The sequence below is a fragment of the Vidua chalybeata genome, chromosome 1 (assembly GCF_026979565.1).
Source record: "Vidua chalybeata isolate OUT-0048 chromosome 1, bVidCha1 merged haplotype, whole genome shotgun sequence".
Lineage (NCBI taxonomy): Eukaryota > Metazoa > Chordata > Aves > Passeriformes > Viduidae > Vidua > Vidua chalybeata.
In genome coordinates this window covers 38,513,178-38,533,797 of record NC_071530.1, presented here as the reverse complement: position 1 = coordinate 38,533,797, position 20,620 = coordinate 38,513,178, and the positions used below count along the sequence as shown (strand labels likewise).

General features: G+C 39.0%; 1 protein-coding gene across 5 annotated transcripts in view; it reads left to right on the top strand.

Moving 5' to 3' along the window:
* The window catches only part of THRB (thyroid hormone receptor beta), a 155,552-nt gene that overhangs the window by 57,340 nt on the left and 77,592 nt on the right, over positions 1-20,620 (top strand). Inside the window, exon 3 of one of the 5 annotated variants that reach the window (XM_053948770.1) lies at positions 13,976-14,046. The exons of the other annotated variants lie outside the window; for them this stretch is intronic. The gene's annotated coding sequence lies outside the window, so the exon portion shown is untranslated. The remainder of the gene's footprint in view (positions 1-13,975; positions 14,047-20,620) is intronic. 5 annotated transcript variants of the gene reach the window in all.

The window sequence follows — 20,620 nt, the reverse complement described above, 5'->3', positions numbered from 1 at the left end:
TTAGCTCAAGCACAACCAGATAATGATAATTCTTAGACCTGTGATTATTCATTGCTAAATTTATTAATAATGGTACTCTTTTACGATAGCTTTCCAAAGCAATCTCTGTAGTGAAAGGCAGCCTGCTCATATTTTCTCTTTATCACCATAGTGGTCTCCTTTTTTTCTTTTTCTCCTTTTCTCTTCTTCTTTTTCTTTTCTATCTTTTAGGTCAATTATTGTATAAAAAAGAAGAAGAAATTTTAATATATAGCCTTGCTAGGGAAGAGAATGGAGGGAAATAAGATAAATTGGCCTAAAAGCAAAATTGTCTAAAGTCTAAAATTGAAGTAAAGCTCTTAACTAAGCTGAACTTTGAAATATTTATCTAGATCAGTAATGATTTCCTCTGTGAGTACTGAAAAAAAAGAAAGGAAATCTGGATGTATTTGCCTAAGGTTGAAGCATATCATTATTAGATACATGTCACTGCTATCTGTGGATTATTCAGCGGTTAAAATGTAACAATCATTCTTTATAGTGGTCAGTTTATTTGTATTAAATTTTGCTCTTTAAGATCTTCACAAATGTTGAGGAAAGTGTAGGAGGAGAGATTTATTTTCTTAATTGGTGGCATTAAAAAAAACCCCACTATCACTAAACCTATTTTAGGACTATTTAGAGAAGATTTTTTACACATGCTTTCATGTGCTGCAATAACTATAAATGAAGTGTCTTCACTTCCTTCTGGGCTTGGGGTTATTCCACCCATACACAGAGACCTCAAAACACTTGTCCACTGAAGTGTTTTTTCTCAAGACCTCTGGAAATCAGTCTCTCCCTGAGACTGAATTGGTCCATTGTTCAGCTCAGCACTAAGTAAACAAAGAATCTTCATATTTATTAGGAATGGAAATGTATGTCCATGCTCATGAACTTCTACAGAGAAATCCATTTGCTCTGTCTTCAGTGTAACAACACTCTTGACACAATTTCTGGATGCTTTAGCATCCTTTTTTGACCTTACCAGAAGAATTTGGAATATGTAGTAAAGGCCAATGCACCACACCACAATAAGGCTGTATTTCTCTGTTTTCCTCTATCTGAACAGTACTGACTTGCAACAGGTGATGGTACCATATGAGTGAAATATTTAAAGTTACAAATGTGAGGAGGGGCTGTTTTAACTAGTTTGTCCAGGAGAAAACACTATTAACTCTTCTGCATGTACGCACCCTTCTTAATTGCTGAAAACTTCTTAAAGAATTTCTGGGTTAGTGTGAGAGCTTGGCTGTAGAGCTGGAGTAACTGAACTTCAGAGCTGGAGGAGACCTGAAATTTATCTGGGGGATTGTCATCTGTAGGCCACAGAGATGACCTAGATCAAAACTTTACTTGTAGGAAGGGTTTCAGAACAAATAAAAGCAAGCTGAATGCAGTTTTTGAACTTTTATTTTCTTGGGCTGTTGTGCTTGGAAAGATCCTGGCCAGCCCATTTACAACAGCACCAAAGTGGGCAATGATCAAGACAAATGTCTTAGTAGGCAGAGTCACAACAGAGAAACCTTTTGGAAGCATCCTTTAATCTGGTGGTGTGGCATGTGTGGAATCCCCCAGGGGTTACTGTCATGAACTACTCCCATGAGACTCCTGACAGAGAAGGTTTTTCAACACCAAATGTGAATCATGAAGCGTGCCTTTGATTGATTGCAGCCTCTTGTTTGGGAATGTAATTAATGCCTCGGTTCAGCTGCCAACATGCTGATGCACAGTGATACTTGAGATGTCACAGAGGGTGTCCCCCTTGGCCTCCAGCAGTGGCCCTAGAAAGAAGGGTATCTCTGTGGGAGGTGCCCCATAATGTTGAGGTGGTACATGGAAATAGTTGAAAAAAAGGCCCTTCTGTCAGAAGAGCCTTGTGTTATTTGAATTTGTATGAGAATTTGGGATTTTTTCCCATTTTCATCCTTTTGCCTTTCATTTTTTCCTCTGTTATGAGTAAAACTTAAATGCTTCTGTAGAAGAGAACTAGATTGACAGGAAAGATACCAGCCACTTCTCACAAGGAAAGAATTGCTAGTCTTGGTCTTCATGATGTGTAATAATGGCCAAATGATAAAAATATAGCATTTTTTCTCAAGTCTTTTTGCTGTGGAGATTAGCAATTCATAAATTATTTTCTACTTTGGCTGCTGATATCCTCATTATAAAACTGAAGGGTTCTTAGGGCAGTTCAGCGATGCTTTCAAAGTGTTTCCTCTTGGATGAGATCCAGAGGATTCCAGCATGGTCGTTTTGGCACAGTTGGTTGCTTTTATAAAACAGGTGTCTACATGTGTGTAATAAATCCAGTTATGCTGATAAATCTGAACAGATAATTGAAAAGTGTGTGTTACAGTGAACAAAGCTGCTAATTTACCATGTCAGTAAAGCAAAATATAAGCAACATTTCTGTAATGTGTGTAATGTTCAGTAATTCTGTAATTTAATGACTCCATTGTGTGAGCCATTTTAAAATTCCTGTTCAAGATGTTCTTGATCCAGATGTTCATATATTTTATTTTATTACTAGCTGCCTTTCAGTTAAAATCTGCAAAACTGATTCTCTTCTTGCTTTACAGTGGTACCAGCCACTCCATTACAAAGGACATAAAATTAATAAGTGGAGAACTGAATCATACACATTAAAAATACAAGTAGTAAATGAAAATCATCAGTAGGCTTGTATTACCAAAGAGTCACTTTTCCAGGTGATGTTCCAGTCTATTCTTTGAAACCAAAAAAGCTTTTTAATCCAGCTCGTATCACTTACATCAGACTGTTGCTAGTTAAGTTGCTACGTTTCAGCAATATCTCAGATGGCCTGGAAATCTTAGAAAAGCAGACTGACCATTTTACTGTAATTAATTTCATTGTTAGCATTGTGGTGTTTTGGGCTCTTTTTATACATTTCCTTCCAAAGTTTTGAAGTCTCAGTCCTTATTTCAGATTAATGCCTTGACCTTATTATCACCATATCCACGTGGAGTCCCATGACCTTCAGAGAAAGGTAGAGGATGTTTTGTAAAGCTCATAAACAGCTGAAAAAAAGTCAAGCTCAAAGGCAATAACCTCCATGATTATTGCTACTGAATTAAACGAAGCATTGCAAGGAGACAGTTCTATTGCAGTTACTGGTTAGCAAAAGTCCTTCTAAGACCCAAAGGATGTGCTGTAGTTTGGTCTTTGTTCCTCAAGTGTGTAACAGATTTACAGATTTCAAGGGTTGCCTCCAGCCCTAGGAAGAGCTAGGACCTGTGACCAAAGATTTCAGAGATGCAGGGAGAACTACTAAAGAAAGTCCTGGATTCTGAAGTGATTTGGAGTGTGTGCTGAAGCTGAGGATCAGTCAGTCAGGAGCAGTAGATGAGTATCTATGTGGTGTAACTGTACCCATAAAGTATATCTATGTTGTATCTGTACATTCAGGATCTGTGTATGAGTTGATGTGGCCTCCATAACTTGTCAAATGATAGTCCAATCCCTCATTCCTTTAAATGTTCTGTAAAAGTCCAGTATTCTTATGAGGCCACCCGGATGAGAGCTGATAAATGGGATTGCAACAGACTCTTTTCCCCTCTTTAACGTGGTTTTTTCTTTGCACAGGCTCTGAGAATAGGTCTGATCCTGAGGAGATTGAGCCTAAGTGCCTTTGTTCAGGGAAATGCATATATTGCTCCTGTTGTCTCCCTCCTGCTCAGGATAGCTTGGCAAATTAACAGCTTTTGCACTTTATTTTGAGGCTATTTTCATCATCATGAGTTTAGGAGCACAAATTCCCTTTAGTAGCTCTCTGCGCTGCCAGATATGAGTGAGGGAGCTGTTCAGTGCATTGTCTGAAAAGCAGGTATATAAATCCTCTTCAAACTGGGAATATAATTTCAAGTAAATAACTTATTTTATGTCCCCTGATGCAATGATAGTCAGTTAATCTAGTTCTCCTAGCTGAGTATTATGGGGGGGGGGTCTTCAGACCTAAATTCAAATATCTAAGGAGAGTTAGAATCTGTAGATGAAAGGCTTGATGTCCATGCAAAACACTGTGGGAGCAATTTATCTGTTGTGCTTAGATTCAGCTGTAATTATGTTTTGTGACCAAGAGGAGGAAGGAAGTGTGATTTACAGTGTTGAGACTTGTGATGCTTTCCTTTAGTTTTGGCACAAAAGCAGTTGTGGAGCTCTTGTATGCTGCAAATCTTCCCTAGATGAAAGTAATATGGAAAGAGCAAGAATACCATAATATTGATGACCATGCTTATAAGAGTGTTGTCTGATAATCCATTCTAAATCAAATAGTGATGTACAAGTTTGTGTGTATGTTCTTGGTTTGGGTTCTTTACATAAAAATAAATGAAACACTCACACAAACATTCTGCTTACAATTTCTGTGCTCAGAAAGATTTGAGTTTTTATTGCCTCTCTCAGCCAGTATGTAATGACCCAGCATTTCTGCTGCTGAACAAGATTGATTGGTTGTGCAAAATTGATGATACTAATTTTCTACCTGAGCTGTTTTCTTATGTCTCTGCCCAGTACATTGGTGGTGATGTGGGAGTAGGGTTCCAATGCTTTAGTGCCTGAACTGCACTTTTCAAAAGTGCAAACTGCAAATTTCACAAAGTCACAGAATATGCTGAGTTGGAAGAGATCGACAAGGTCCAGCTCTTGGCCCTGTGCAGGACCATCCCCAAGAGTCATTCATGTGCCTGAGAGCATTGTCCAAATGCTTCCTGAACTCTGTCAGGCTGGTGCTGTGACCACTTCCCTGTGGAGTCTGTTCCAGTGCCCAACCACCCTCTGGGTAAGGAGCCTTTTCCCTTTGGGTCCTGTCACTGGTCACCAGAGAGAAGAGATCAGTGCCTGCCCCTCCTCTTCCCTTCATGACCCTCTTCATCTCAAGAGCATGCACAGGGTGCATCAGAATGTGAGTGTATGTTATGGTTGTTATGCTTATAGTGTTGGACCTTATCTGTGTTAGAATATTGGAGTCTTTATGCCCTACAGATTGAATATGAGTTGAATGAATGAAGAATTGGATGGGATTCCAACACCAGCTTTCAAGTGTAACTGGATTGAAATTACTCTGCTTCTGGTTTAGAACCAGAAAAGTTTTTAGAAGCCTTAACTAAACAGAAAGTGGGTCTCGATTTACGATCAATGCAAAAGTAGTTTATACCATGTATTAATGTCTTATTCTTGCATGGATACAGCCTCACAGTTGCATATTATCTTTAAAAGAGTGGATGGAGATGGACAGGAAGTATGATACACACCAGACTAAGGAAGGACAACACAGGTTTTATTGATGATACCTCCAGAACTGCGCTGTTTTTTTGTCAGTGTGAAGTATATACAATACTAGCAAGACCATTCATGCCAGCCTTGCCTTGTGATGTTTTTCAGTGATGATACACACCCTTTTGTACTAGAACGGAAAGAAATCTGCAGGGAAAGAAGTGAATTAAGTCCTTTACAAATACATGTGAAATACACCATAAATAAAATCTTTTAAGAATGCTGCTTAAGGTTATAGTGTTCATATATCAAGCTCAGAAGAAAAGTCCTATTGCAATCCCTGTACAATAAGTGGTTTGTGTTACGTGTGTAGTACAGGTGTCATAATAATTTTCTTATCTTGATATATTGGTAATTTACTGAATAGTGGCATGAGGTAGTGATTTTTTTTATGGCTGTCTAAGATCATGGTATAGTGTTAATGCTTCATACTCACATACTGAAATGGTTTGGATGCCTTCTCTATTTTATTGAGGTCTAGTGCTATACATAAATATATTTTACCGTACTGATTTATCAGCTTTTCATAACCATATCTGAATTGTCTCAAATACCCTCCTATCCCAAATCATTCAGCTTGTGTTGTAGTCACTCAGACATCTTCCTCACAGTTACCTGTCCTGTATGATAATCTGTGCTTTTACTCTCTGACAGAAAGTGTAATTAGAGAACAATGATTTAGCTTTTGGTTTGACATACACTAAAAACGTACTACAGTACTCTTTCATCTACTGCTGTTGCCTTATCCAAGTGTTAGGATATCACTTGGATAAGGATATCTCTTGTTTTTCTCGTTAACTTCCCAGCTCTCTCAGAGGTGAAATGCTTTGTCCCTTAGCCATCTAAAACATTGTTGTCTAGGCGGGGAAGAGAAGAGTTATTTCTCTTAGCCAGCCTAGTGTGGGAATTTGGAGAGACAGAATGTAATTAATTATCAAGCTTGAATTTTGTCCAAGGCTCTACTAGAGATGAGAGTTACAGTTTATGAATTTCTTTCATTCTTGTGATGATAGGATGAGCAGGAGGGAGACAAGAGTGGGGTTTTATGCAAATATAGAAGTTCGGACTCTTGCTGTGGCAGCGTGTTTCAGTTGTCATCATGTTAAACTGGACCGTTTTATGTGGCTGTGGCAGGAGAATGGGGGGTAAAAATGATAGCACAGCTTCAAATGAAATTGTTTGCAGGGAAAAAATGGTTAATTATACATAAATCAAGCTCACAAAAACCAACCAGAGCATGAAAGAGCTACAGTGCATGCCCTCTGCCTTTCACAGACTCTTTCCAATTCACTTGGTGCTTTGTGTTGCTTTTCTGAGGCAATTCTTTTCTCTTTGTATGCACCAACACACATTTTGACATAGTTTGTTGATGGTAATTTTGGGACCAGATCTAGAAAGTCTCTAGTAGGCTGTTTAGCAATTAGATCAAATATAAATCCATAAGTTGCTGTACAAGTTATATTTTATAATTCCTCTACCATGTCTAGAGTTAATTTTGTAGGGAAGTAATAATCACAGAGACAACTATTAAGACTGAACACATCCAGAACTGGATGGGAGGAGAAGCTATGTGTCCACCAAGGCCATTTTTCTGCTGTGTTATTGGGAGTGTATGCCACATCAGCCAACCAGGACTGGAGAGTAGATGATCTGCCTTTGACAAATACCTCTCTTGTGAATTTTCAGTTGTGCTCCTTTTTACCATTAAAATTCTTCAGATGTTTATCTAATAGTTTATATAAAAATTATGGAAGAAAGTAATTCAAGGTTCTGACCTTTCAGAATCTCTTGCTTTTATGAATTTGTCTTCTTAAATGCATAGTATGCCAAGTCTCAAATGTCTCAGTTCTTAAATAATAAGAAAATAATTCACAGAGAATGAGATCTGTTTTTCTTCTAAGAAAATGCTTGCATTCTGAAATGGTTCTAGTGGTATGCTGTGTAATGGTTCCATTGTCCTTGTAAAACAAGATGTACTTTCCCCTGTTAAAATTAGAACTACTTAAGAGATGCCACACTTCGTATGAAATTGCAAATAGTCTCTCCTGGGAGAAGGTGATTTTCTTTGCTGAAGGAAAGTTGGCATTGATAAGCATATAGTAATCCATGAAAATAGTGTTGTCATAAATGAATGTTGAAGTTTCTATCTGTGGGAATAAATAATACTGTAGGGGGTAGGAAGAACAGCAGGGTGCAACTGCACAGCCAGCGTTCCTCTCCATCTTCTGCCTTTAGGACTAATTCATTACATGACCAACTAGTTGTGTGAAGTGGAGTTCACTGTTGAAAGGACAACAGGTGAATGAGATAGAAGGTGATCCGAAAATTGAAAGAAAAAAATCTATCTTTCAAAGACTAATCACTGGCCACAACCTTGAACCCTCAGTCACAGGAAGTTTTCTGCCTTACTCTGTTCCATTTCAGCTCTGGACTGTGGTGTAGTTGCACATCCAGTGCCCTCTCTCTGTTGAGCAACCCATACCATAAAGGTCAATAATTAACCAACACTTGGCTACTGATCAAAAATCACAGCAGAAATCAGTGAAAACCATCACAAATTCTCCCGTGCTGAGGCAGATTACCATCCCACTCTCTGCCCACAGAAGACAGCAGTTCAGAGCTGCCCTGTCCTTGTCACTGCCTCCTGACCCAGGGTGTGCTGGCATGGCACAGCTGTGGTGGAGCAAACTCACCATGGCAGGGTCCGAGCTGTGGCTGCTCCGAAGGGGGTTTTTGCCCACATGGATTGTCTGCTACTACTAGAGCTAGGTAAAAGGTGGTGTGTGCAAGACTACACAGTAGTTACAAAATAAACACAGTTTGACCTTCAGAAGGGTTTTTGTTTAATGTTTTGTTCGCTGTCGTGATGAGTAGCTCCTGCGTCCTTTCCACAAGACTGATAAAATGAAGTTGTACATAGCTGGATTTGTAAGGGAAGATTTTCAAAGGCATATTTCCTTAAAAAACTCTGTAAAACTATCTACCTGATTGCTGTAAGAGGTGCCTCAGACCATGTTTCTCATTTTTTATATGTTAATTTCTAATCATGGAAACAGGGAATGTATTTTTATGTACATGTTAAAAAGAGGGATCTTTTCCCAATAAACAGAGGTTTATTTCTGACTGCAATTTTGAGGATGTTTCGAGTCTCAGTAACAGGAGACCTGTGTGGAGTGGCCTAAATATTTTGGAGCAGTATGTTTTAGTCAGTATCTGAGAACATTACTTTGAGTTATACATTTCTGACTTAAAAAGTTATTATATCCTTTTAAGTGCATTTCATTCTTGCTTAAGTGCTGCACACACACAACAAACAGAGTTTACAAAGTGCTGTACCACACCCATGACCCTGTCTGTTCCCTTTCATCATAAACTCATTATCAGTCAGCTAAATCCTCTTCTGTTTAATCTCTTCTTCAGGGGATCCACTCTCTTCTTCTGCATAAGTGGTCTGTATGGGCCAGATATACCTTATTTCTCTTCCTTTTTCTAACAGGTTTTCCCTGCTGGAGTGTGAGTCAGCCTGGTCCCACTCTCTGTGCTGCCTGACCTCTATCCTGGGCTGTGGCACAGGCAGCAGCAATGGCAGCAAAGGCATCTCGGCTTCCTCTTCGCATGAGGATAATGCTTTTCAGTGGAACCCAACATTAAACCCTGTATCTAGCACCTCTCACAACTTTGCAGACATTTGGAGTGTCATCACATTTGAACTGATTTTAACTGGCCTGGCAAGAGCCACTTCCCTGACTAAAATGTATTCTCTGCTATTTAAAACAAGAGGGATATTTGAATTCCTGAAGATAATATTTTCTCTTGGCAAAACAGTGTCTTTTTTTTTTTTTTCCCCGGCTTCTATCTTGGAAATAACTGAACCACTTTGATTAATGTAAGAAAAAAATAGCCTGAACCACACATCCAACATGGAAAATTTCAGCCCAAACAATTAGTCTGGCAAAATTATAAGCAAGTGAAAATCAGATTTATAGGAAGCATTGGATAATCCTTGGTAATGGTCTGTGTCACAGCTCCCACCTGTGTGTATTGAATTCACAAGACCACTTTCTTGTCAACATGCCTGCAACTTGCTCACACTCTCATCCAGTGTATTCTGCTGAAATGCATATCACTTAAATAAATAATCCACTTAACATGCATAAGAATCGCTTTAAATATGACTGCAGCTAATGGCATGTGTTGTTAAACCTGTTAATTGCTTATCATCTGTTTGCATAGATTGCATTTTATAACAGCAAATGGAGGACCAAATGCTCAGTTATCCTTTATAATTGTTCTTGTTAGACATGTTTTAATAATTATAAAATTTTTGTCCATCCTCAAAAACATACAGTAAATTTATAATATAAAAACTCAGTAATTGAAATGCTATTGTGACACAGAAAGCTGTCTAGCAATTAATGGTTCAGGAAAACAATAAGTTAGTGCAAAGCCTTGAGTCTTCATTCTCCTAATACATCATTTTGTTTATTTCCATACATATTTCATACTGTTGTTCACAGTGGGAGTCAGAGGAAGCCTTTGGCTGAATATTCTCTACCCCTAGCTAAGAGACTCTGTTGTGTTTTCATTACATTTGCCTCATAATCACTCACTGTTAATTTCAAAAAAGCCTTTGATATTTCTGCATGTGTGTGTCCTAAACAACAAGCTGATCCATAATGCAGCATGATTTATTGCCTTCTGACCTTACACACAGCTTCTCCTTGCGGAAAACAGCTTACAAATTTGGGTGTTAACTGCAGCTTGAGTAGCACAGAAAACTCTTTTCCTGTGTGCAGTACCTGCATTCTTAGACAAGGTCAGTGATCTGGTCAAGTGAGGCTTTTTTGTTTGGATGGCCTGTCTTGCCTACATTCCTCATAATAATTTTTTTTCCCTATATTCAAGTATGCTTCCCAAATCAACTCTGAGGGTGTGGAGAAGTCACTGTTTACTGTGACTGCAGGCTGGTGATGTAGTGCCTCTAGGCTGCGTACTCCTAGGACCTGCTGGAAAATCCCAGTGTGCTATGGAAAAACAGCAGCAAGCATGAACACCTTTCCTTCAGCTTGTTTGTTTCAATGGGTTCACATTGTGCCACCAGAACAGGTCTGATGTAAGGGATGCTGGGGCAGGAAGGCTGAAACGTACCAGGGAGATGTGGAGAAGGAAGGTGGTGTGCAGAGAGCATTGCCTTAAAGCTTATAATTTTCAGAGAAGCTGTCTGCAGGAATGCTGTAGGCGTGGAGGAATGATGATCTTGGGAGGTTGCACTGGCTGTACCCTGGGATATACACCCATTTGTGGGAGGACTCTTCTCACAATATTGTAGGTAGAACTGTATAAATTTAAGTGGCCTAACTAAACTAAATCATTGCCCAGCATGAAAAAGTTTGAGTTAGGAATTTGAGTCCAGGAATCTCTGCTGCTTAGTTCTCTGGTAGATAGATACTTGTTTCTTAAGGTACACAGGAGGGAAAAAGATAGAAGAAAAAAAAGTAAGCAAAGATTTTGTAAATCCAGTATCTTTGCACAGGACATACGATCAAAATATGCTAGAAACCTTTTGTGAGAGAAAGAACGTGCAGTTAAATTAGTAATTTGTTGTTCAGGCAAGTTCTTTTGGAAGAAGGTGGCTGGCTGAATATCCAGGTGCTAATGGTGAGAATGACAGTGGTTACTTTTCTGGTTCTGCCAGAGCTGATGCCTTGAGAAGGCTGACCTAGAACAGAGGCTAGACAGAGCTAAAGAATAAAGTAGATATTTATTAGAAGGCCTCAATGGATACACCTTGGGCAGTACAAGAGCTCAGCCAGGGCTACACCCAAGATGAACCCAAATGGTCACAAAATGGATGACCAGTCACAAGGTCTCTCACTTTTATAGGTTCTGGTCCATTTGCATATTGGAGTTAATTGTCCAATATAGCTTTAGGTTATGAAGTCCCATCCTTCATGATTTTCTCGTTTCAATCCATGTTGTTTATTCTCTTGGACCTTAAATTTGGATCAATTGTCCTTGGTCCCAAGTTGGAAAAGGAATTGTTTTGTCTAGCTCCTCTGTGAAGAGAACTTATCATCCCTTAGTATGAAGCTCAGAACTACATACTAAAGCAGTACAGAATCTGAAAAACATAAAAGCTAAAACCTAAGGCATCATGCTTACTGTCATGACTTGGCCAGTTTTTCCTCCTCTGTCAGTTTTTTCAAGGTGGGCAGAGCTGAGGAGGATTTTACAATGGCACCATACCTTGCAGTCAGTTCCAGAGTAAATGAAAATAATGGAAAAAGTAATAAGAAGGCAGCAGTAGTGGGGCTGGGAGAGGAAAAAAGAGAGTAGAGTGGTACTGCTCTCTTCTGTGGGAATGAAGGATCACACGTTAGGAGAAAAGCTGGCTCACATATGTATGGAGATTTGCCACACACATGCTCATGTGCTGATCATGGTCAGTGACCTCATCCATATGCAGGTCTGGATATCACAGTGGTTAGGGTTTGCCAGCCAAGGACTGACTCTAGAGGAAAGTGAAGACTGGCTGTTTTTGGCAGGGAATCCCCACTCTTTGCAGAGTCACTTGGAATCTTGTGAAGGTTATGAATCTTAGAGTCTTTTCTTCGCAGGGCTTTAAAGGTGGATGGCAGATGAAATAAGTTCATTTACTGACTATTTTATTCCTCAACTAAATCTGCTTTCTATTTGTACCTGCATGAGCTCACTGATTTGCATTCCTGTGATGTGCTCTTTCTCTTTTCTTTTATTTTTTTGGGCTATCTTACTGAAGAGTCCCCAAAATCCAATACCCTACTAAGTCCATTGCGACACGGAGGAATGGTGATACCAATTCCATGTGCAGGAATGATGGGAATGACCTTGGAAAGGGTCATGACAGTCTGGAACAGTGATACAAGTCTAGACTGAAGCCTCTATCCCTGCAGTGCTCTCAGTTGCATGCAGGGTCACCAAGCTGTATGAGCTGGGCTTATTCTGTAACTCAGTGTTTCCGGGCAGGGAAAGGCATGCTAACAGGACTCCTCAGCTCTGTCCAGGATGTGCCAAGTCCTCATTAACATCTTTTGCCCACTCTTGTGTTCTGGGATAGTTCTGGAATGGCAGTGGTTGGTATTTCCATTTAGAGAGACTGATTTTTAGGTTCCTTTCATAGTTCTGCATCTAGCAGTCCTTGCTAAAGCATACAACAAGTAGATACGAAATTCTCCTGTGGTCCCCACAGCTCTGCAGTAAAGGTAGAACTGCAGATCCCAAAAGACGGAGCATTTTCCCATAAATTCTTTGCCCTGTCTGTTTTCAGATTAACTGGTGATGGATGAGGGGGAAGAGGAAGAGAAAGAATAGCATAATAAAACTCCCCCATTGCGTCACTTAAAATTCTCAAGGAATGTTCGTAAAAATCAATGTTGCTTTTCTTCAAGCTGCTGGGGGGCATAGGCCTTTAATCAATTAAATTCTCATTTTTAGATTTTTTTTATTTTTTAGAAAGGCTTCTTAAATGCCTTTGTGCTATCACGTGTGCCTGGTGTTACTTTTCTAGCTAAAATAATCGGATAAGTTTTGCATATTTTAGGTATATACTAGATAAGTAAATAATAATGGGAAACATGAAAGTATGGTTTACATTAGGAATTAAGAGTTGATGTAATCTGAATGGGAGCCACATGAGTTTGAATTGTTTGGCTAGTTTAGTTCATGCAATTGGGAAAATAAAGGAAAGGAAATGTAAGTATGTGCGGTACATTTGGTTACTGTGGATAAAGCAGAATATAATCTAAAATTGCGTATTTCTTTTTGTGATAATCCTTTCTAGTCTTAGGGAGTAGTCAAGATAAAATAAGATCTGTGAACTGCCATTTTCCCTGTAAGCTATAAAAAACTTATTCTGGTAATTTATTCTTGAGTAGATGAACATGGCTGTTCTTATTGTGTTCCTAATTTTCATTTTGAATAAGGATATTAATCTAGCAGGCTGTACTTGATTTGTGTTTCATAAAAAAAACAACTGGTGGGATATGTGTAGGCCAGATAGGAATAATTTTATCTGAAGATACTAGCTTCTTTAATAACAAGTCATCCCTTCTTCTCAGTGTAGTTTATCCTACTACTTTTTTTACCCATTTCAACTCCACCAAGGGCTGGTATCCTGAGAAGACCTCCATTCCTTGTGTTTTGTGCCTGACCTCCCAACAGTAGTACTTGTTTACCTAGGGAGATAATTGTTTTCTGGAGAGCATCCAGCTGATAACTTACTTTTTCATTAGACCCCTTTTTCCTATTAGTTATCTCCTGTTGGTTGATCTGTGTCATTTGATAAAACTAATTAGGTAATAAAAGACTGTTTCTGAGCTCCTCCCTTTAATTTTGGCATGGTGAAATGTGCTTCTTGGCACCTTGCTCTTTCCACATAAAGACAGCCTTCAGTTGACAAACAACATTAATCCAAAAGAAAACAAGCCAGTTCACGCATACTCTCTTGATATATCCTTGTGCCAGAACAAAATAGTTCCTAACAAATTATTTGTACCAAAGATAGTGACATAACCCTGGCTCTGTTTTAGAGTTTTGCAAATGTTTGCAGAGCTTCTGAAGAGGCCAGGCTAAAAATACTCAATGAAACCATTCAGAATTCTACTAAAAGCATTTTGTTTCCTAGGACTTTCCTCCCTTCTGAAAATGCCCTCCCACAGCTGCATGGCATTTATTAGAAGGTGTTGAAGGTATAAGGTAGGAAATCACATTTTATATTTTATTTTAAAATTTGGGCTAATTTTCAGGCTTCCTTTTTAGATTACATACTTTTTTGTGTAAAGAAAGGGATATCTCGCTGGAAAGTAAGCTTTTTATTAGCTTCCAATTGAAGTATACTCATCCAATGAAAAAGGCTGATTAGATTGTCCTTCATGAAAGTTTTCAGTGTGAAGGTTTGAGGTGTCATGGTATGCAGCATTTCAAAGACAAATAGCCAAGATTTGCCACTCCTTTATGGACAATGGCCTCTGCTGCACCCTAATGATGTAGGAATTTCCTGAGGATGCTGGTGGATTTTTTTTTTTATTTCTTGCTGCATCCCAGAATAAAATTCTTCCGAGTTTACTTCGATAAGAGTATAGAACATGCTATGCTCAGATGTGAGACCTGAAGAAATCCCTGTAGTCATTTTTCATTCAACTCAGAGAGAATCTATCAGAGCCAGTGAAATTAGACTAACAAAAGGATCTCCATGGTAGCTGTTCTGTGTTTTACACTCAGAAATGTCATCTCTCTTAAAAGAATGCTTTCTACCTGTTTGGTGTTAAATGCAAGCAGTGCTTTGGTCATGTCTGAAGAACTGTTTTGGTGTTAGCTGCATATTTACTATGTTTTGTATTTACTTCCATCTCAGAAAGATCTACCATGGGGATGTTCATGTTGCAGAGATTTGGAGTATTACATCTTTTGGGATGCAAGAGCTCTAAAATAGAAGTGTATGAAATTTTAAGAACAGTGGTATGATAAACCTGGACAGTACCAGTGTGTGTTTGTGAGTCAGGTGATAAATAAATGGTGGAAGTGATACTGAGAGTCCGTTACAGCAACAAGAATTGACTGTTTTAAAAACTAAGGGGAAATAAAAGTTTGTACTATCATTTGTCCTAATTAGATTCAGAAAAGGTTTTGACTTGCTTTTTGCTCCTGAACTTTTTTTATCTTCTCTAGATGCACTTACAGCCAATAGTAACTCATGGGCATTCAGCTAAGATGCCTGAGATGGTTATTAGCCTCTGGAGCTGCTGCTTTTCCTAACAGGAAGAGTCTGAGATACTGCAGTTTATAACCTACCATAATGTTAACTACAACTTTTTCTGTCTATTTTGACTATCATACCTTGTATCTCAGGCAGAGTTGATTTTGCATTTCTAGCATTAAACAGAAGAGCTTTCCAAGCAAATGGCAGTCACCACTGCAAGGGAATTGAAAGCACGGGCTAGCCTGCCATTGTGTCAAATCGGGTAATTGGTTTTCACACATAAGCAGCTCTGGAAATCCAAACTACCAAGCCTGTTTGTCCTGTGTGCTTTCCTTTAATGTACTACTCATTTTCACTTCAGATATTTTCTTAGACCTCCTGGCCGAAATTCAGTGCCACAAGAAGCCCCTATCAAAAAGCTTTGCTCAGATTGTTCCAGTGCTGTGCTTAGTGGTGCATCAGTGAATTTTATCCTGGGTGGTATGATTTTCATCTGTGAACAAATTCTCCAGGAGCTGCTAAGAGGTAGTGTTGGGAGTCTCTGTATTTAAAGGCAGCTCTGTGGTGCCCAGCAGCATGGCACACATTTTCCCTCAGGATCCTTTTCCTGTCTGGGCTCTGTCCTGTCTGCCCCTGTTGGAAGTGAAGACATGGAGCAGTGCCAGAGGTTCTCTTGCCAGCAGGGTTATGGGCTCATTTTGGCTTGACCCCAGAAGAAGGGCAACAGATAAGGAATAGAAGAGGCTACTGCCCAGTTTTGAATGGAGTTGCTCTTGGTTTCTCTGCCTTGGCTCTATGTTTAGCCACAGTCTCTGCACAGCTGTCAAGATCAGATCCATGAGAAGGGAGAGAGACTGCTTGGCTCACACTGCTGCAGTCCTGTCCTAGGCACTACAGAAATAATGAGGAAGTGCTGTTGAGCAGAAGCACTGCTCTGGGAGTCCTGGCAGGAGACAGCATAGCACCTATACTGCTATCTTGGCTGGACAGGTGGAGAGAACTCACCTGCCTGCTGCTCATTTGTGCTGCTGACAGATGCTGCTTGTACAACTGATGGGAAAAGCCAACCTTTCCATCCCCAGCCTCGCACATGAAGACAATGCAGTTTAATATACACACGTCCTTTTCACTGCTTATTAAAACAAAGCTATATGTTAACATATAGTTGATTAAACCATTAATATTCACCTTTTCACTCATATGAGGTCGACAAACACTATCTGTATATGGAATTAAGAGTGCATAGCTGTAGGAGAACTGTGTCTTTACTAGCTAACTACTGTGCAGCATTTTCTGAATAAATGAGAAATCCTTCTACAATTCAGGATTGTTTTTTCTAGTAGGGATTGCTGTTGTGACCCTAGATTCTTTTCAGGTTCAACCGCATTGTGCTTAGATGAGACAATTAATTGTTTTGTTGGATTTTTTTTTTTGAATGAACACATTGGAGAAGTGCCTAAACTCATCTGAAAATTAAAAGAGGAAAAATGCACCCTATTTTACTGCCATGTTAGCTCTACTGACAGTTCAGCAGTCAATGATGTTTTACAGTGCTTTTGTTTGGTGCTAAAAAAATATTTTCTGTTTTATGCTTAAGTTACATGGAATACATATAAGATCTGAAACTGAGTATATGTCTTGTAAAGGAGAATTAAAATTAGAAGGAAAATACACTAGATTGTGGTGTGAGTGGGTTATGGCAGTGACTTTCTTCTATGTAAAATTTAAGATAAAAGATGAAAAATGGTAAAAGCTAAGTAACAGCTGGTGCTGGTAAATAGTATTTGTCTTCAAGAGAGCCATAGGGATTTTCATGAATTTAAAAATATCCGTAAGTGAAAGAGATTATTTGGCTTGACTTGCAGATACTGCTGCCGAAGCAAAGAACTTAAGTAACTGTCCATAGCAGAGCCAAAATGAAATCTGACTCAGGTATTCCTGATCTCCCTCCTTGTTCTCCAGTTGCTTGACCATCAAGGCAGACTGAAACAAAACTGTCAGCAGGTTGTTCCTGATTATTTTTTTCAGCAGTTAGAAACATTGGTTCTCTGTGACAGACAACGTTTGTACTACACATGCATGAGTGGTTTGAGCATGTCTGCTTGTGAATATATTTTATTTTTAGAAACTGCAGAATTTTCCCCTGTTCTTACCATTTCCTGTGGTTTTACTCTGGAGCATGATGGATGAAGAAGGCTATTTGTGTGATTAAGGTATGAGAATAGCAACTGTAGGTCTTGGGTTTACAGTTGCAAGTCAGATGTGATGGTCAGTCCCTGAAGTATAGTACAAAAAGTGAACTTCTTCATCTATAAAAAGAATATTTGTCCTATTAGAAGTGTGTAGGAGAAGTGAGGCTGCATTAATATTTTAAAAGCCCTGTGGGATCCATGTAGGAAAGTGTCCGTAGAAGTGATATTAAGTCAGTGAGAGTGTAGAAACAGTACATTCACCTGTAGTAAGCAGTGGGAGAATTAAGCTAAACAGGAACACGACGCACTGGAATAAGTGTTGACACATGGAGTTAATTGAGAGCAATTAGGTCTGTGCATAGACAAGATCTACATAGCCCGTTTGATGCACGGCATTATGTGAGTAAAGGGTGCAGGATTAGACCTTTTGTTTACAGATTTACCTAATGCTTTGAACTATTTGGATGAATGGTGTTACACAAATGTTAGTCATAATTATTATTTAATTATGACCGCATGTTTACTTTGAACACAGTCCTATGCCTAATATGTAGGAAAGCTGGGATAATGTTGCCGCTCCAGTGTGTGAGCTACTGTTTGCCAAGCAGCGTTTCCCTAATGACTTCTCCTGCCATGGGATGGAAATGCCTCCCTGGACGGTGAAGTTACACCAGTTGTCGTATATAATAGGCAAATAGCTTGCATAAGAATACCTTCAGCTAGAACATTTTAGAATATGCAACTGAGATAGAATGCTGTCTTATTAAAATTGAGGCAATTACATGTGCTGCTTGTATATCATTTCAAAATCCCTGAGATGCCAGTATTTCATTCTGTTTCCATTGAGAGTGCAGAAAGCAAATTTCATAGTATGATTCATAATATAGGAGTGCTACAGAATTTCTATAATTCATATGTTGCTACTTTAATTTGCATTTAAATGTTTAAACTGTTATAAAATTGAAGATTCTTTAAATTTTAATCTATTTTTTTCACTCTTTAGGAGAATGAAGTTGTTACTTGTTTAACTCTGTTTTGAGGTTTTCCTTTGCTCTGATCTTCCACAATATTTCAGATACTGTGGAGATCTTAAGATAATTTTATGAGTGGCTACGCATATAAGCAAGAAAAAGCTTAGTGGAGGTTTTTTTTTGGTTGTTGCTTTTTTGTTTTGTTTTGCTTTTTTTGTTTTTGTTTTGTTTTGTTTTTTGTTTGTTTTTTTTGTTTGGTTTAGTTTGGGTTTTTTTATTTTTTAACCTTTTTTTTTTTTTCTTTTTTTAAAGACCCTTATCAGAAATATAATTCTGAGGGATGTATGGTATCCTCGGTTGCAAGAGATAGAATGCTTTCTATCCTATCCTTTTCACTAAGTTAATGTGAAAAAGACCTCTCGTGAGCAGACACATGGACTTGTGTGTAGGATCAACCTCATTCATTCAACAAATACTAGTCTTTTCTTTAACCCAGTATGGGAATCTTTTGATTCCTGACTGAGTTACTGAATCCCATATAGTAATTGCAGCTTATATTCTTCTCATTGTTCAAGGCACTTGATCTTCTCTGTAGGCCTCTCCTGACATGCTTGGCCCTGCTCACCAGTCTGTAGAAGAAGATTTGTGAATCTCCTGGCGGTGACAGGCTTAAGGTGACATGACCCTTTCCACGTGCCCCAAAAAAGCGTGCATTTCTGTACTTCAGTTTTCATGAGCACCTGTTGGCATTGGTGAGAAATGACTTATCCAGTACATTTAAAAAGAAAATTAAAATAGTCAATCATTTAGAGTAAGTGTGTGTTTTCTAAAGGGGAAAGGGGAGACATGCTGATTCCTTCAGGAGAGAAGAAAATTTTTTAAAGTCTAGGTGTTCAAAGTTTACTTAAACTCTCTTTCACACGAAAGACATTCTGTTCTACATGACTGTGTCTACCTGGAAACAAAGTATTTTGGTAGAAGAAATTTATGTTTGATTTGAAAAAAAATCTGAAAGGAAGTTTGGTTTTAGAAAATTATTTCACCCCTTCAATTTATTATTTTGGTGTAGAAATGAAGGTAAAAATAATTTGTGAATGCAGTTTCCTTGAGAGGGCTTGAGTTTCTGCATTCCTTTGCTTTTCTCTGTGTTTTTCCAGCCCAGCCGTATGATTGAATGTTTGAATATTGTAGTGTCAACAGCTCCTTGTATTTTCACTTGATACAGTTGAGCAAAAATTTTGACATGCAGCTGAAATGTTTGAGGAGCCATTACCAGCATAATTCTGCTTCTTAAGTAAATCTCATCTCAGTGCTTGAAATCTAAATGGATTAATATTTTTAATGTCTTGTTTACAATGCTGCCTATGAAAGCCTGTATTTGTCTACTTGCCAACCTTCCTTCTTGGCCAGGAACTATTCTGGCGTGAATCTCAACACTGGGCTCCCATCCATTTTCCTTGAGTCTCTCTCTGGTTCCCTCCCTTTTCCTCAGGGGCTCTCTGGAAGATTGTCAGAAGGGCTTTAATTTCTTGAGCAAGTCAGCTTTTTTTGACTCCTAAATATTTCTGCCCCAGCCCTGAATTTCGGAGTTTGCCAGCCAACCACACACAGATGGCTTGCCCCGGTGGTGTTACAAAAAAATACATATATTCTCTGGTTTTGCTGAAAACAAACCTAAAAACAAACCAATGTTAGCTTTGTAAGGGGGCATAAAAAGTTGATTAAGAAAAAACAATCATACGGGGTGTGTGTGTGGGATTTGACAGGGTGCCCAGCAGTCATAGTGGAGTAAAGGTGAGCTAGTAGATAACTCCTAATGTAGATTGTATCCATTACCATCCTGTACTATTTATACATTTTACTGGCAGAGCCATACTAGCTAGGAATGCCCCAAAATTTACTAAAATTAGAAAAAAAAACCCCCAAATATGACCATTATGTTGGCACTGGTTTAGCTGTGATTGCTGAGCATCTTCAGGGGTAAGGAGGGCTCTTAGAGGAGAGTCTGGGGACTTGGCGAGTGTGGCATAAGCCCAAGTGCTAAAGCAGCAAGCAGGTTATTAGAGAGTAGAAACCAGGGGTGTATGATATCAGACTACATTACAGTAAAATTATGCAGCTGCAGGTATGGTGAGCCCTCTCTTCTGAGCAGGCCAGCAAATCCTCACTAGTGGTTATTTTGATATGTGATACCCTGATGCTAATCTCAGGAGTTGAATGCGAAACCAAAGAAACTCCAGCAACAATGAGAGCCCTTAGCCAAGCAAGGAGCACTTGGCAGTTCCCTCTGCCTTCCTAGAAACAGAGAGTGAGCATAAGCTCATGCAGTGACAGGGTGCAAGGTCCCTGGAGAGGTGTGGACAGTGGGTCCCTGCGTGGTCCCCTCAGTCAGGTACCCGTGGAAGGAA